This window comes from Rhinopithecus bieti, unplaced genomic scaffold, assembly GCF_001698545.2.
Source record: "Rhinopithecus bieti isolate Rb0 unplaced genomic scaffold, ASM169854v2 scaffold_19722, whole genome shotgun sequence".
NCBI classification, from domain to species: Eukaryota; Metazoa; Chordata; class Mammalia; order Primates; family Cercopithecidae; genus Rhinopithecus; species Rhinopithecus bieti.
Window position 1 is genome coordinate 1,920,883 of NW_016809905.1, and position 15,563 is coordinate 1,936,445.

The following is a 15,563-nucleotide window of genomic DNA, read 5'->3' on the forward strand; positions in this document are numbered from 1 at the left end:
GATAAAGACTGTATCTTTCCTTTGCTTATGAAGTTTAGTTTCCCTGGTTACAAAATTATTGACTGATAATTGTTTTATTTGAGGAGACTGAAGATAGGTCCTAAGCCCTTCTAGCTTGTAGGGTTTCTGCTGAGAAATCTGCTGTTAATCTTACAGGTTTCCTCTGTAGGTTACCTGGTGCTTCTGTCTCACCACTCTTAAGATTCTTTCATTTGTCTTAACTTTGGATAACCTGATGACAATGTGCCTAGGCAATGATCTTTTTGTGATGAATTTCCAGGTGTTCTTTATGCTTCCTGTATTGGGATGTCTAGTTCTCTAACAAGGTTGGGGAAGTTTTCCTCAATTTTTCCCCCAAATATATTTTTCAAACTTTTAGATTTCTTTTCTTCCTCAGGAACTCTGATTATTCTTAGGTTTGTTTGTTTAACATAATCTCAGACTTCTTGGAGGCTTTGTTCATATTTTTATTTTTTCTTCTTTGTCTTTGTTGGATTGAGTTAATGCAAAAACTTTGTCTTTGAAGTCTGAAGTTCTTTCTTCTGCTTGTTCAGTGCTATTGCTCAGACTTTCCAGAACATTTTGCATTTCTATAAGTGTGCCCATTGCTTTCTGAAATTTTGATTTTTTATTTATGCTATTTCACTGAATATTTTTCCCTTCACTTCTTATATCATTTTTTAAAATTTCCTTACATTGTGCTTTGCCTTTCTCTGGTGCCTCCCTGATTATCTTAATAACTAACCTTCTGAATTCTTTTTCAGGTAAATCAGGGATTTCTTCTCGGTTTGGATCCATTGCTAGGGAGCTAGTGTGGTGTTTTGAGGGTGTTAAAGAACCTTGTTTTGTCATATTACCAGAGTTGGTTTTCTGGTTCCTTCTCATTTGGGTAGGTTCTGTCAGAGGGAATGTCTAGTGCTCAAGGCTGTTGTTCAGATTCTTTTGTCCCATAGGGTGTTTCCTTGATGTAGTACTCTCCTCCTTTTCCTAGGGATGTGGCTTCCTGAGAGCTGAGCTGTAGTGATTGTTATCTCTCTTCTGGATCTAGCCACCCAGCAAATCTACCAGACTCTGGGCTGGTACTGTGGGTTGTCTTTAGAGTCCTGTGGTGTAAACTGTCTGCGGGTCTCTCAACACTTGCTCCAGTGGAAGTGGCAAGGGGATGAAGTGGACTCTGTGAAGGTTCTTAGCTTTGGTTGATGAGTGCACTATTTTTGTGCCAGTTGGCTTCCTGCCAGGAGGTGGCACTTTTAAGAGAGCATCAGCTATAGTAGTATGGGGGAGGAAAAGGCAGTGGGCAGGGCCCTAGAACTCCCTAGAACATTTTTCTTCAGTTACCAGGGTGCGTAGGGAAGAACCATTAGGTGGGAACAGGGTTAGCCATGTCTGAGCTCAGACTCTAGTTGGATGGGTCTTGCTGTGGCTGTGTGGGAGATAGGGGAAAGTTTCCCAGATCAATGGAGTTATGTTCCTAGGAGGATTATGGCTGCCTCTATGTATCATGCAGGTTCTCAGGGAAGTGGGGGAAAGCCAGCAGTCACAGCCTTCAACCAGCTCACATGCAACCCAAACGGCCTGTGTCACTCCCACTGTGCCTCTGCCAACAGCACTGAGTCTGTCTCCGGGCAGTGGATGAGCAGGGCTGAGAACTTGCCCCAGGCTACCCGCCTCCCAGCTGTAAAAGCAGATATGGTTTTCCTTCTTTTCCAGCCTGTGGAGTCTGCACACTGGATTCATGCCCTCCCCAAAGTTCTGGCCAGGAGACTTCTCTATGGGTTCAAATTGTTACAAAGTTCAATTGGAGGTTTCTTCCTCCCTATGACATTTTCCCAGTGCCTCTGGCAGCCCTCCTCAAAGACCCCTGTGAGGCAAGGCAGAAATGGTTTGCTAGGGGACCCAGCGAGACCACAGGGATTTTCCTGCTGTTTCCTCTACCCCTGTATTTTGCATGGCTCTCTAAATTGACTCAGTTCCCTGAAGGGGTGGCCTGCCCCTCCACACTTGTGGGTGTTTCTCATTAGGTGGAACGAGAGACTTGAGAAAAGAAATAAGACACAGAGACAAAGTATAGAGAAAGAAAAGCGGGGCCCAGGGGACTGGCGTTCAGCTTACAGAGGACCCACGCCGGCCCCAGTATCTGAGTTCCCTTAGTATTTATTGATAATTATCTTTACCATCAAAAAGATAAGGGAATAAATCAACAGTAAGACATATAGACTTGGACACAGGGTGGGGAACATCACACATTGGGGCCTGTCGTGGGGTGGGGGGAGAGGGGAGGGACAGCATTAGGATATATACCTAATGTAAATGAGGAGTTAATGGGTGCAGCACCCAATATGGCACATGTATATGTATGTAACAAACCTGCGCGTTGTGCACATGTACCCCAGAACTTAAAGTATAATAAAAAAAATAGGCAAAATATCTAAAAAGACATTTGGCAAAATAAGATATGCAGATGGAAAACTATCATAATAAAAGATGAACAATATCATTTGTTACTAGCGATGAAAATTAGCACAAAGAGATGTCACTACACAAGTATTAGAAAGCTAAAAGTTTTTTGTTTTTGTTTTTACTCTGGCAATACCAAGTGCTGGCAAAGATATGGAGCAACTGTAACTCACACAACCACTTTGCAAAACAGTTTGGCCATTCTCATAAAGTTAAATATATAACTACCATATGACCCAGCAATCCTACCCCTAGGTATTTATCCAAGAAAAAGGAAAGCTTGTATTAATCCAAAAGCCTATATGTGAATGTGTATAGCAATTTTGTTTATAATTTCCCCAAACTGGAGACAACCCAGATGTGAATGGATAAGCAATCTGTGATACATCCAGACAATTGAATACAGCACAGCAATTTAAAAAAAGACTACTGAATCATGTAACAACATGGATACTTTTTTTATTTTTTATTTTTTGAGACAAGGTCTTGCACTGTCACTCAGGCTAGAGTACAGTGGTACAATTTTTGCCCACTGCACCTTGACCTCCTGGGCTTAGGCCGTCCTCCTGCCTCAGCCTCCCAAGTAGCTGTGATTACAGGTGCGTGTCACAATGCCTGGCTAATTTTTTGTATACTTTGTAGAGACAGGGTTTCACCATCCTGCCTAGGTTGGTCTTGAACTCCTGGGCTCAAGTGATCCACCCACCTGGGCCTCCCAAAGTGCTGGGTTTACAGGTGTGAACCACTGTACATGGCCAACAAAGCTGAATTTTAAATGCCTTTTTCTATGTGAAAGAAGCCAGATCCAAAAAGCTACATATGCATTTATATGACATTCTGGAAATGACATAACAATAGGGACAGAAAACAGATAAGTGGTTGCCATAGATAAGGGAATGGGGAGAGTGTGACTACAAAAGGGCCGCACAAGGGAACTGGGGGATGATGGAACTGTTTTGTATGGATCTGTGATGGTGGACATGTACCTGTGCACTTGTCAAAACCCTTAACACCACCCACGAAGAGAAAACTGTACTTTATATAAGTTATAAAAAGTTAACCAGGTTACTGAGAGAATCCAAGTTGGAATGCAGCCTGTAACAAATTAATCTAACTGTATTACAAACTACATAACCTCACTGAAAAGAGTGGGAAAGAAAGGAGTTAACATGAGCAACTTCAGAAAACAAGTTTGGACTGGAAACTCTAAGGTTATATTTTTTAAAAACTGTACATAAACACACTGTATTTTAGTTGATATATTTGTTTTTCACAGAAGTATGGAGTAGCAATTCTGAAATTACATGTACAGCCATGCAATTAATGACAGGGATACATTCTGAGAAGTGTGTCCTCAGGCAATTTCATCATTGTGTGACTATCACAGAATGTACTTACACAAACCTACTGCACACCTAGGCTATATGGTATACCCTGTTGCCCTAGCTACAAACTTGTACCGCATATTACTATACAGAATATTGTAGGCAATTGCAAAAGAGTAGTAAGGATTAAATATCGAAACACAGAAAAGACACAGCAAAAGCATGTTATTATAATCTTATGGGACTACCATGTGGTCTATCATTGATTGAACCATCTTTATGCAGTGCATGACTGTATAACAAACAAGTTATTAGTTGATTATGTCACCCAGATTTCTCATAGCCAGAGAAAAAAGTTACATATAAGGAAAAGGCTAGAATGAATCTTGAGGAGTTGGATTGGGGTCTGAGGTATCAGTATGAATTCATAGTTTAAAATGGACAAACAAAAAGATCTAGGAATAAATATAGTTGTGTGTGTATGCATGAGCTAGTATCACACATATATTTTCTAGGTATTTTCTCTGATAGGCTAGGAAGTAGTGACACTCCTGTAGCAATGAGCACATCTAGTGTGTAGTTCTTAATTCCGAAATTTCCTTCTTTAATCCAGGGTTCCTTGGAGAAACAGTTGATTCCAGGGCTGGGCAGAGAAAACACAAGATGAGCCTGAAGCATCTTGAGGTGACAGAAACTAAGGAAGTAGTCACAAGAAAAGGTGAGTCACAAGAAAAGGTGAAAATATTAGTGAGTCCATATTCATGTAAATAAATGACTGAAAAATTAAATAGATGGAAAAGGAACAGCTAATCCTTACAGAAGAATTCTAATTTATGAATGTATATGGGATAAAAGAAACAGAAAATCACCATTAAGAACACCACAGTAATAACTGCCACAGGCAAGGCAAGGTCCACGGATAAATGTTAGAATTAGTAGGTAAAATTTTTAGGAGAAATAAGATATGCGTATAATCTCAAAACCTTTCCTCCCACCCCAAGTTTACTAATTACAGGAGGAAATGTGGTAACTTCATCATGGAGAAACCCGGCAGACATGACTTTAACCAAGTCGTCAGGTTGAGCATCACCAGTAAAAAGGTTCATCAATGTCATGTACTACCAGGTTGATATATACTTAAAAGGGCACACACTCAGTATGGTATTGTCCCCCAAGATGTGTATCTCAAACTCATCATGAGACAACATCAGACAATCCAAAATTGATGGACAATCTGTAGAGTAAGTTACCAGTACTCTTTAAAGATCTCAAAGTCATAAAAGATAAGGAAAGACTGAGCAACTGGTACAGATTGGAAAGATTTAACAGACATAACAACTATTAATATATGCAACATGTGATCTGGGATTAGATCCTGGCACAGAATATGAACATTAAGGAAACAACTGGGAAAATCCAAATAAAATCTATCATTTCATTAATACTATTATACTAATAGTAATTTCATAACTATACTGTGGTTAGATTAAAACATATAAACAGTATACAGAAGCTCTGTAGTATGTTTACAACTTACAGAAGTCTCAAATTATCTCATAATAGAAACTTAAATAAAATAGTAGAAACATTTCATAACAAAGAAAAAAGAAATAGAAACAATCGGATGTTTAGACCCAGGAAATCTAAAGATGAAAAACAAAGAATCCAAACGGAAAAAAGGAACATATGGAAAGACCGATAAAAACTTAGTTCTTCAGACTGAAGAGCCTCACTGGATTTTAAGAAAGCTTAACATAGAATTATATATATGACTTTATTATAGAAAAGTTCCTAACTCCAAATGATAAATTACTAGACAGAAATCACAAGTATACAAAGGAAGGAAAATCACAGTAGCATCAGACTTCTTATTTACATTATCAAAAGCTAGAAGGCAGTAGAAAAAAATCTATGGGCTACTGAAGAAAATGAGTATGGGAGGGGTCATCCTATCAAGAGAGCACAGTTGTTTATAATGTCCGTAAGTGTATAATGTTGCAAAATACTAATATCTCTGGATTTTATTCCACAAGAAACTCTTACCAAGCTGATTCAAAATGGACTGGGTAAAAAATTATAACAACTTTGTGATAATTCTTGATTTTCAAACAAGCCCATGTTCTTATGCACATTTCATCTTCACAATACAATGCAAACTTTAAAATATATTAAATATGAGATGTCAAGGGACATACTGACTACATTTCGGCCAGTTTGGGGAAATGGAGTAACTTAATATGTGGTGGTAGTTACAAAGCATAGTGAAAAAGACTGAATTATTGGGACTTGCATAAACAAAATCAAACAATGCATGAGATACCAGCTTAGCTTGGAAACAGGAGCCCTCTGAACTCAGCAAACTATGGTGACATGACTGGAGAATGATGCAACATTTAAGAAGTTGCCAAAAGTACTGCTGTTTTAAGATCTTTGTAAAACTTACTGTGAGAAAAGAATAAATTCTTTGGTCAGGCTAGTAATTGCCTGCAATTTCAGATTGTGTACACACAGCTGCAAAATAATTAAAATCTCTTTAAGGTAGAAACAGTATCTTTGTTACACTATGACATAAAAGATCTTGCTCATTTGTATTAAGTGTCATAACATTCTATAGAACATAACTGAAAAAATCCAAACTGAATATTTTCCTAATTCCCATCTTTTATGCTCTCTAAGGCTATGTGTAAAATTCACACATCGTCAAATAATTCCAAATTCACAGGTCTGATCCCAAGGACTGCGAATTTATGATAGACTAACATTCTGTAACATCTGTCATATCCCTGGGTAAAAGCATCAGATGCCTAAATTTAAGAAAATATTGCCAAAGAAGACAATGCACTTCACTAAGCTTTAAAACACTTACTTATACATTTTCCATATTAGTCAACATATTTTGAATTTTTACTGAAAACTCCAATCTGTTGGGATCTACAAAGAGATTTGTAGGAAATTCTGGAAATCTAACAGAGAAAACAATAAAAGCATGTTTCAGAGAAATATAGTAACTACTATATAAAATATAATTACTTGTAATTTTTTAAATGTCTAATACTTACTCATAATACATGTATTTATTCTCAAACTCAGTCTCACTTTCTGTGTCTATTAGAATCCATTGAAAGAAAGAGAGAATACAAAATTGATTGATATTTATGTCAGGTAAATGACAAGTTAATATATGCCAGTGCTTTACACATATCCTAAGAATAAACTCAAGAGGTCATTTGAAAGGCAATACTGAAGCAGTACACCCCATCCCAAGGCTCTGATTAAAGAGATCTGAGAACAAACATCCTAGATGTTGTTCCTCTTGATGAACGGGGCCCTCAGCTCTGCTTCAGTGAGAAACTGCTTGGGTTTTGAGATGAAAATGAATAATGGTGTCATTACTTACATGCACAATAATGATCTGTAAGTTTATCCTTACTTTTAGCAGTATTTACCTTAAGATTTATAAAATCATAATCTACAAATTATAATACACAGACTAGTAAAATGATCTCTCATTTGTTTTTTTCCAGTTGTTAAGATAAGATATTTCCCTTCATTCTTTTTTTTTTTTTTCCTCCAAGAGACAAGGACTCACTGTGTTGCCCAGGCTGGTCTCAAACTTCTGGCCTCAAGTGATCCTCCCACCTTGGCCTCCCAGAGTGCCAGGATTGCAGGCATGAGCCACCACACCTGGCAACCCTTCATTCCTTATAGTCTCAATTGTCTTACCTGAAAGAATATCTTCAAGATTGTAACTAATTTCTTTTGGTTTCTTGGCTTTTGGGAGCAATTCTTCACTTGAGTGTTTTTTGACACAATTGTCTTTATTTTCTGACATTTCATCTTCAAACATTACACACTCTTCAGGGCACAGGTCAGACTCGTGAAAGTTCTCTTTAGGATTTTCTGAAGAATCACTCTCAGCAGGAATTCTCAAGCATAGATTTACTTCAAATATTGGTGCATATGTTTTTCTCAAATCCTTCCCCACTTCAACACTATTCAAAATCTAATTTAACAAATAATGTGAGGGTGCCAGTGACAACATATAAATTACAGAACATTTAATTTAGACTAATACAGGCCAAAATTTTAAATGAGAAATCATAACTCCAGTATAACCGAGTAACACTGTATTATCAAATACCTGATACTTGCATGTTAGAGTAAGTCAATTGCATGCGAAACAAATGACATTGTAATGAAGGAGTTCCCCCCAAAAGACTGTAAATTGATGACAGAGTTAGTATATCATAGTCCTAGTCACTGAGTGCTTATTTAAAATACAAATTCTTAGGTCCTATCCCCAGAGATTTTGAGTTAAAAAGTCAGAGGCAGGGCCCAGGACTCTTAATCATCTACCAGCGGAACAGGTGACTCTATTGTGCACCTGGCTTTAAGAACTACAAATCAAGAAAACACACTTTAAACTCACTACAGTAAGTCCTAGCTCTTCACTTTAATATACATATACTAATATGGACATCTCCAGTGAAAAACACTAGGGGATAAATATCTCATTTGTGTAACATAATTGTTCTTAGGCTCTGTCTGGGCTTGGGTTCTCAATCTACTGCTCTTTCCTACCTTATAAATCATCAGTTATGCTTAAGTTACCTACTGCATATGACTCCTCTGTGTTTCTCAGGGTGATCACTTGAATAATCTGCTGAAACCTTAACCTCTGATTCCAGTCATTAACAAATTAAGGCAGTTAACATTATAAATAAACCTCATAGCACCTTATTAAGCTGCCGGGGAAAAAGCATGAGTAGATATTGAAGGTGATTTGTAAATCTTAAATGTTCACACAAATGGGTATAGTGTTTGTTCAGGATGATGAAAAAGCTGTAGAAATGGAAAGTGTTGATGGTTGCCTAACACTGAATGTACCTAATACCACCAAACTGTACACCTAAAAATGGTTAAATGGAAAATTTTACGTTATGTGTGTTTTATCACAATAAAAGGAAGTCTACCCAGACAATTCTTAATAAATATATAATGTGCTGCTTAGCTTATTCTGGAAAATAACCTCTAATTAACTCTGGGAATACTGGACCTTAAGCTATATACACCTTCTAATACTACTGCATATAAATATTGTGCATTAAATCATTCTTTAAGTGTAATTATGGTTACAGTGAATCACTATAGTAAACAAGTTACTACCTTCACCTAATCCTCATAAAAACCCTGAGAGACAGAAATTATTAATTTCATTGCACATACCAAAAATTCTGGAAGCTTAATTTGTCAAAGGCTATATTGCTAGCATGTGGTAAGGCTGAAGTTCACTCATGGGTCTGTGCGCATCATTATAATATGAACTACCTGGGGCCTGAAAATATTTTTGTAGTGAAGAAATCTCTTAGCTGTTACACTTTTTGTGCCAAGAAGAACCAACCAATAAATACTTTTATTCCTCTAGATTGTAAACTATAAGAGAGGAATAGCCACAGCTAAATGAAACTATAAATTTTACAGATTACAATGGGGATTAGGAAGGGAAAGAGGAGACAGCACCAATGATTACCAGATCCACAACTTTAGCTCTTATCTCTCGCTTGAGATTCACACCTATGTTTTCAACATTTTGAGCTCTGCACAGAAAAAAAGAGGAGCAAACCAAGGTCAGATACTAGAGGGCAAAGTAGGTGCAAGATGCCCAAACTTGGGCTATGGGACAAAAGTGGACATAAATTTAGGCCACCTTAGTGGCAGTCTGCTCATTCATGCAGCCTGTGTCCAAATCTCCACTCTGTCAGCCTGCACTGAACACATATGTGTATATATACATATATAAAATAGATGTGTGAATCTTATTGGTTCTCTCCCTCAGGAGAATCCTGACTAATACAAGTTACATGAAAAAATGCTCAACCAAACTAGTAATAAGGGAAATTCAAATTAAAACTTTGGCAAAATGCCATTTCACACCTATCTGATTGACATTAAATATTGATGAGGATTAGTAAGCTTATGGAGCAATAAAAATTTATGAATTGCTAAAGGTCATTGAAACTGGTACAAGCATTTTAGAAAAACAATTTTATATCACTCAACACAGTTGAAAATAACATGCTTTTACCCAGAAATTTCACACCTTAGCAATAAATAAATAAATAGTAACTCTTGTTCATGTATACCAAAGGAGAAATATACAGGAATGTGCAAGGCAGAATTATATGTAATAGCAAAAACAAAAACTGAATATAACCCAGATGTCTATCAACAGTAGAATGGTAAGTGAAGTGTTTCATCAGTAAAGGATGAATAGGAGACATTGAATACTTTTAAGTTGGGTGAAGCCTACATGAGTGTTTGCTTATATTTGCAGGTATCGTACACTTAATACAAAACATTATAAACATAATACATATGCATTGTACAAAATTTAGACTATCTAGAAATATATATATATATATAAGTAAAATTATTCAAGGTTCCTACCACCCACAGATAACTATTGTTAATATTTCGATGTAAATATTTTCAGACTTCAAACTACATAGTGTGTATGTGTGTATGTTTGTTTTACTAATACATGTGAATATTTTCCCTTGTCATCAAATCTACCTAAATAGTTTAAAAAGAAAAGATATATATAAAGGCCATATTATACAAGGCTACTTTTACCAAATAGGATAAGCACGAAACATATAAAGTTTAAATCTCAACAAAGTAATAACAACGGAGAGAAAAACAATTCTGGCAAGAAAAGATTTCTTAATGAAAGTTTATCTAGGATTCTTTCAAGGTTTCCTATTTTGCTTCTCCAATTTTAAGATAAGAACACAACAAAAATCCATTGAACAAAAGCAAAGACAGAGTAGTGTAGCAGTGGGAGGAGGGGGTAGATGATACTTTAGATAGGGTGGCCTTCCCTTATCATTCCTATGTAAAATAGCATACAACATCACTCCTGCATTCCTTCCTTTCCTTTGTTTTTCTTCACTTCGTTTATCTGTCTCCTCTGGTAAAATATAAGCTCCAAGAGGTCAGAGAATTTGTTATGCCCACTGCTGTTATTTCAGTGCTTACCTAGTTCAGTGCCTGGAATATAGTAAGTACTCAATAAACCACATGGTGAATGAAAGAAAAAATGAACTAAATGAGATAAGTGCCATTATGGCTTTTTACAGTGGGAACAGGTAAGAGTGTGTATGTGTGTTGGGGAGGGTATGTTGGGCAAGGGGTTGTGGGTATTAACCATAAATCACATTTTAAATTTCAAAATGTATTCATTTTATAGCAAAAAATCTATGTTTATATTTTTCAAAGATCACTTTACCTCACTAATATCAGAGTCTGTTTTTACTTCTGACTTTTGAACAGAAATAGTATGTGTCTTTGAATTATCAACAAGTTCTTCACAATCATTTGTTGTCTGTCCAGTAGGAAAAGAGTTGTCCTTGAATGTTCTGGATTAAGAAATGGGAAGAAAAAAATCATTTAAAAATCATTTATATCTACATATATAAAGAACACGTACAACTCAACAACAAAAAGCAACCCAATTAAAAAACAGGCAAAGGACCTGACTAGACCTTTCTCCAAAGAAGATACACAAATGGACAATAAGCACAAGAAAAGATGCTTAATATCACTAATCATTAAGGAAATGCAATCCATAACACATTGAGATATTGTATCACCTCAAACCCATTAGGATGGCTATTAAAAAAAAAAAACAGAAAATAATAAATATTGGCTAGGCTTGGAAGTGCAAGGAGAGTATAGACCACCAAGAAGATTTAACCTAAAGAAGACTACCCCAAAGCATTTAATAATCAAACTCCCAAATATCAAGACAGAGTGATACCCTGTCTCAAATACATAAATAAATAAATAACGTACAGAGGACAAAAAAACAAAAAAAAACCATTCAACCCTAGAATGGTACACCTGGCAAAAATATCTTTCAAACACAAAAGAAAAATAAAATCTTCCCAAACAAAACCTAAGGGTTTTGCCAGACACTTATCATCAATACCAGATCTATCCTACAAGAAATGCTAAAGGAAGTGCTTCAATCTGAAAGGACACTAATGAGCAATAAGAAATCATCTGAAGGCACAAAACTCACTGGTAACAGTAAGTACACATAAAAACACAGAATATTGGCCTGGCACAGTGGTTCATGCCTGTAATCCCAGCACTTTGGGAGGCCGAGGTGGGCAGATCACCTGAGGTTGGGAGTTCAAGACCAGCCTGACCAACATGGAGAAACCCTATCTCTACTAAAAATACAAAATTAGCCAGGCATGGTGGCACATGCCTGTAATCTCAGTTACTTGGGAGGCTGAGGCAGGAGAATTGCTTGAACCCAGGAGGCGGAGGTTGTGGTGAGCCAAGATTGTGTCATTGCACTCCAGCCTGGGCAATAAGAGCGAAACTCTGTCTCAAAAAACAAACAAAGAATATTATAATACTGTAACTGTGATGTGTAAACTACTCATATTTTAAGTACAAAGATAAAGAACTGATCAAAAATAACTACAAGTTTTCAAGACAGATTATACAGTAAGATATAAAAAGAAACAATAAAAGTTAAGAAGCAAGGAGATTACATATAGAGATTTTATAACTCTCCTTATCTTATTTGTATGTTCATTTATATAATCAACACTAAGTTGTCATGAGGTTAAAATAATGGGTTATATTAATTGCAAGACTCACGGTAACCTAAAATCTATAAACATACAACAGATACACAAAAAAGAAGCAAGAAATTAAAACATATCACCAGGGAAAATCACCTTCACTAAAAGGAAGGCAGGAAGGAAGAAAAGAAGGAAGGGGCCACCACAAAAGAACCAAAAAAACAAATAGCAAACTGGCAGGAGTAAGTCCTTACTTAATAATAAGAATGGATGTAAATGGACTCAATTCTCTAACCAAAAGATATAGAGTGGCAGAATGAATGAAAAACCAAGAATCAACCTTCTGTTGCCTACAAGAAACACTTCACCTCGACAAACAAAGACTGAAAATAAAGCTACGAAAAAAGATATTCCACGCAAATGGAAACCATAAAAGAGGAGTAGTTATACTTTCATCAGACAACATAGATTATACAACGAAAAGTGTAAAAAGACACAAAGAGGGTCATTATAGAATGATAAAGTGGTCAATTCAGCAAGAAGATAGAACACTTGTAAATATACATGTACCCAACACTGGAGCACACAGATACAAAAAGCAAGTATTATTGACAGAGCAGGAGCACTGTCATCTTGGACAAACACTGCCACTTTAAGTTCCAGCTCCCTTTCTAGCCTTATGCATTTCAAGGAAATCACTTCTCTTCTAATTACATGCAGCCAGAAAGAGCAGACAGTAAAACACAGATAAGACAACTCAGGCACAGAGGGAGGTGAGGGAAAGGTCTCTTGGGTAACTGCCAAACTTTACCCTCATACAATGGACCCCAGTAAAACAGTAGGCCTTAATAAGCATATTCCTTTCCCTTCATGCGCACTAAGATAGGGAAGATAAAAGCAGATAAAAGAGGGTATGTTTGCAGCTTCTGAAAGATGTATGGGAACAGACAAATGACTCTCTCTCCCAGATAAGCACAACAAAGAGACACAGAAGCAGTCCAAGCCTCTGATAAACTCTCCCACCCTGAATCCTTAAAAACTCTTAGTCTGGGCAGGGCATGGTGGCTCAGGCCTATAATCCCAGCACTTTGGGAGGCTGAGGTGGGTGGATCATAAGGTCAGGAGTTTGAGACCAGTCTGGCCAACAGAGTGAAACCCTGTGCCTACTAAAAATACAAAAAATTAGCTGGGTGTGGTGGTGTGCACCTGTAATCCCAGCTATTTGGGAGAAGAATCACATGAACCTTGGAGGCAGAGGTTGCAGTTAGCCAAGATCTCGTGATTGCACTCCAGCCCGGGTGGCAGTGTAGGACTCTGTCTCAAAAAAAACAAAAAAACCTCTTAGTCTGTAAGAGAGTGGGTCTCTGACCCAACTCAGCCAGAAGGCTCCTCTCAGGTTCGTTTTCCTTAAAGTAAATCTGTCTTGACTGGCGAGCCACCTTTCGTGTTTCTTTCCTCTTTCTTTAATTCTTATAATTATTAGATCTAAAGAGAAAGATAAACCCAATACAATAATAGCTAGAGACTTCAACACCACACTTTCAGCCTTGGACAGATCATCCAGACAGAAAATCAACAAAGAAACATCAGACTTAAAATGCAGGAAAAACCAAATGGACCTAATAGATATTTACAGAACATTTCATCCAATGACTACAGAAAACACATTCTTCTCAGCACACGGATAATTCTCAAGGATAGACCATATGTCAGGTCAAAACACAAGTCTTAAAATATTCAATAACATCAAAATAATATCAAGCATCTTCTCTGACCACAAACAAAACAAAACAAAACAAAACAAAACAAAAACCCTACAAATCAATCACAGGAGGAATTCTGGGAACTACACAAACACATGGAATTTAACCAACATAACATACCCAAACCTATGGGATACTGCAAAAGCAGTACTAAGAGGGAAGTATATAGGTATAAGTTTCTACCTCAAAAAAACAAAACAAAAAAAACTTTCAAATAAACAACCTAATGATACATTTTAAAGAATGAGAAAAGCAAGAGGAAACCAAATCCAAAGTTAGTAGAAGAAAACAAACAATAAAGATCAAAGCAAGAAAACTACAGAAAAGATCAATGAAACAAAAGCTGGTTTTGAAAAGATAAAGGAAACTGAGAAAACTTTAGTCACACTAACTAAAAAACAAAGAGAGCAAAGACCCAAATAAATAAAATCAGAGATTAAAAAGGAGACATTACAACTGATACTGCAGAAATTCAAAGGATCACTAGAAGCTACTATGAGCAACTACATGCCACAAATTGGAAACCCTAGAAAAAAAGGGATCAATTGTTAGACACATACAACCTACCTGCCACTAAGCTAGCAAAAGACAAGAAATAACCAAAATCAGAGCCAAACAGAAGGAAATTGAGACACACACACAAAAAAAAAACATTTAAAAAATCAATAAAATTTAAAAGATCAAACATTTAAAAGACCAGGAGCTGTTTTTGAAAAAATTAATAAAATAGAGAGGCCACTAGCTACACTAATTAAGAAGAAAAGAGAGAAGATCCAAATAAACACAATTAGAGACAATGAAGGGAATGTTACTACTGACCCCACAGAAATTTAAAAAAAAAAAAAAAAAAAATCACAAACTACTAGAAACACCTCTGTACACAAACTAGAAAATCTAGAAGAGATGGATAAATTCTTGGACACACATACACTCACAAGACTGAGCTAGGAAGAAATTGATTCCCTGAACAAACCATTAATGAGCTCTAAAACTGAATCAGTAATAACAGCCTACCAAGCAAAAAAGCCCAGGACCATATGCCCTCTCTCACCACTCCTATTCAACATAGTGCTGGAAGTCCTGGCCAGAGCAATCAGGCAAGAGAAAGAAATAAAGTGCATCAAAATAGGAAGACAGAAGTCAAACTATCTGTTTGCATACAACTTGATTCTTTATCTATAGTTTCAGCCCCAAAGCTGCTCCTTCAGCTGATAAACAGCTTCAGCAAAGTTGCAGGATACAAAAATCAACATACAAAAATCGCTAGCATTCCTTTATACTAACAACAATCAAGCCAAGAGCCAAATTGTGAATGAATTCGCATTCACAATGGCCACAAAAAGAATAAAATACTTGGAAATACAGCTAACCAGGGAGGTGAAAGATCTCTACAATGAGAATTACAAAACACTGCTCAA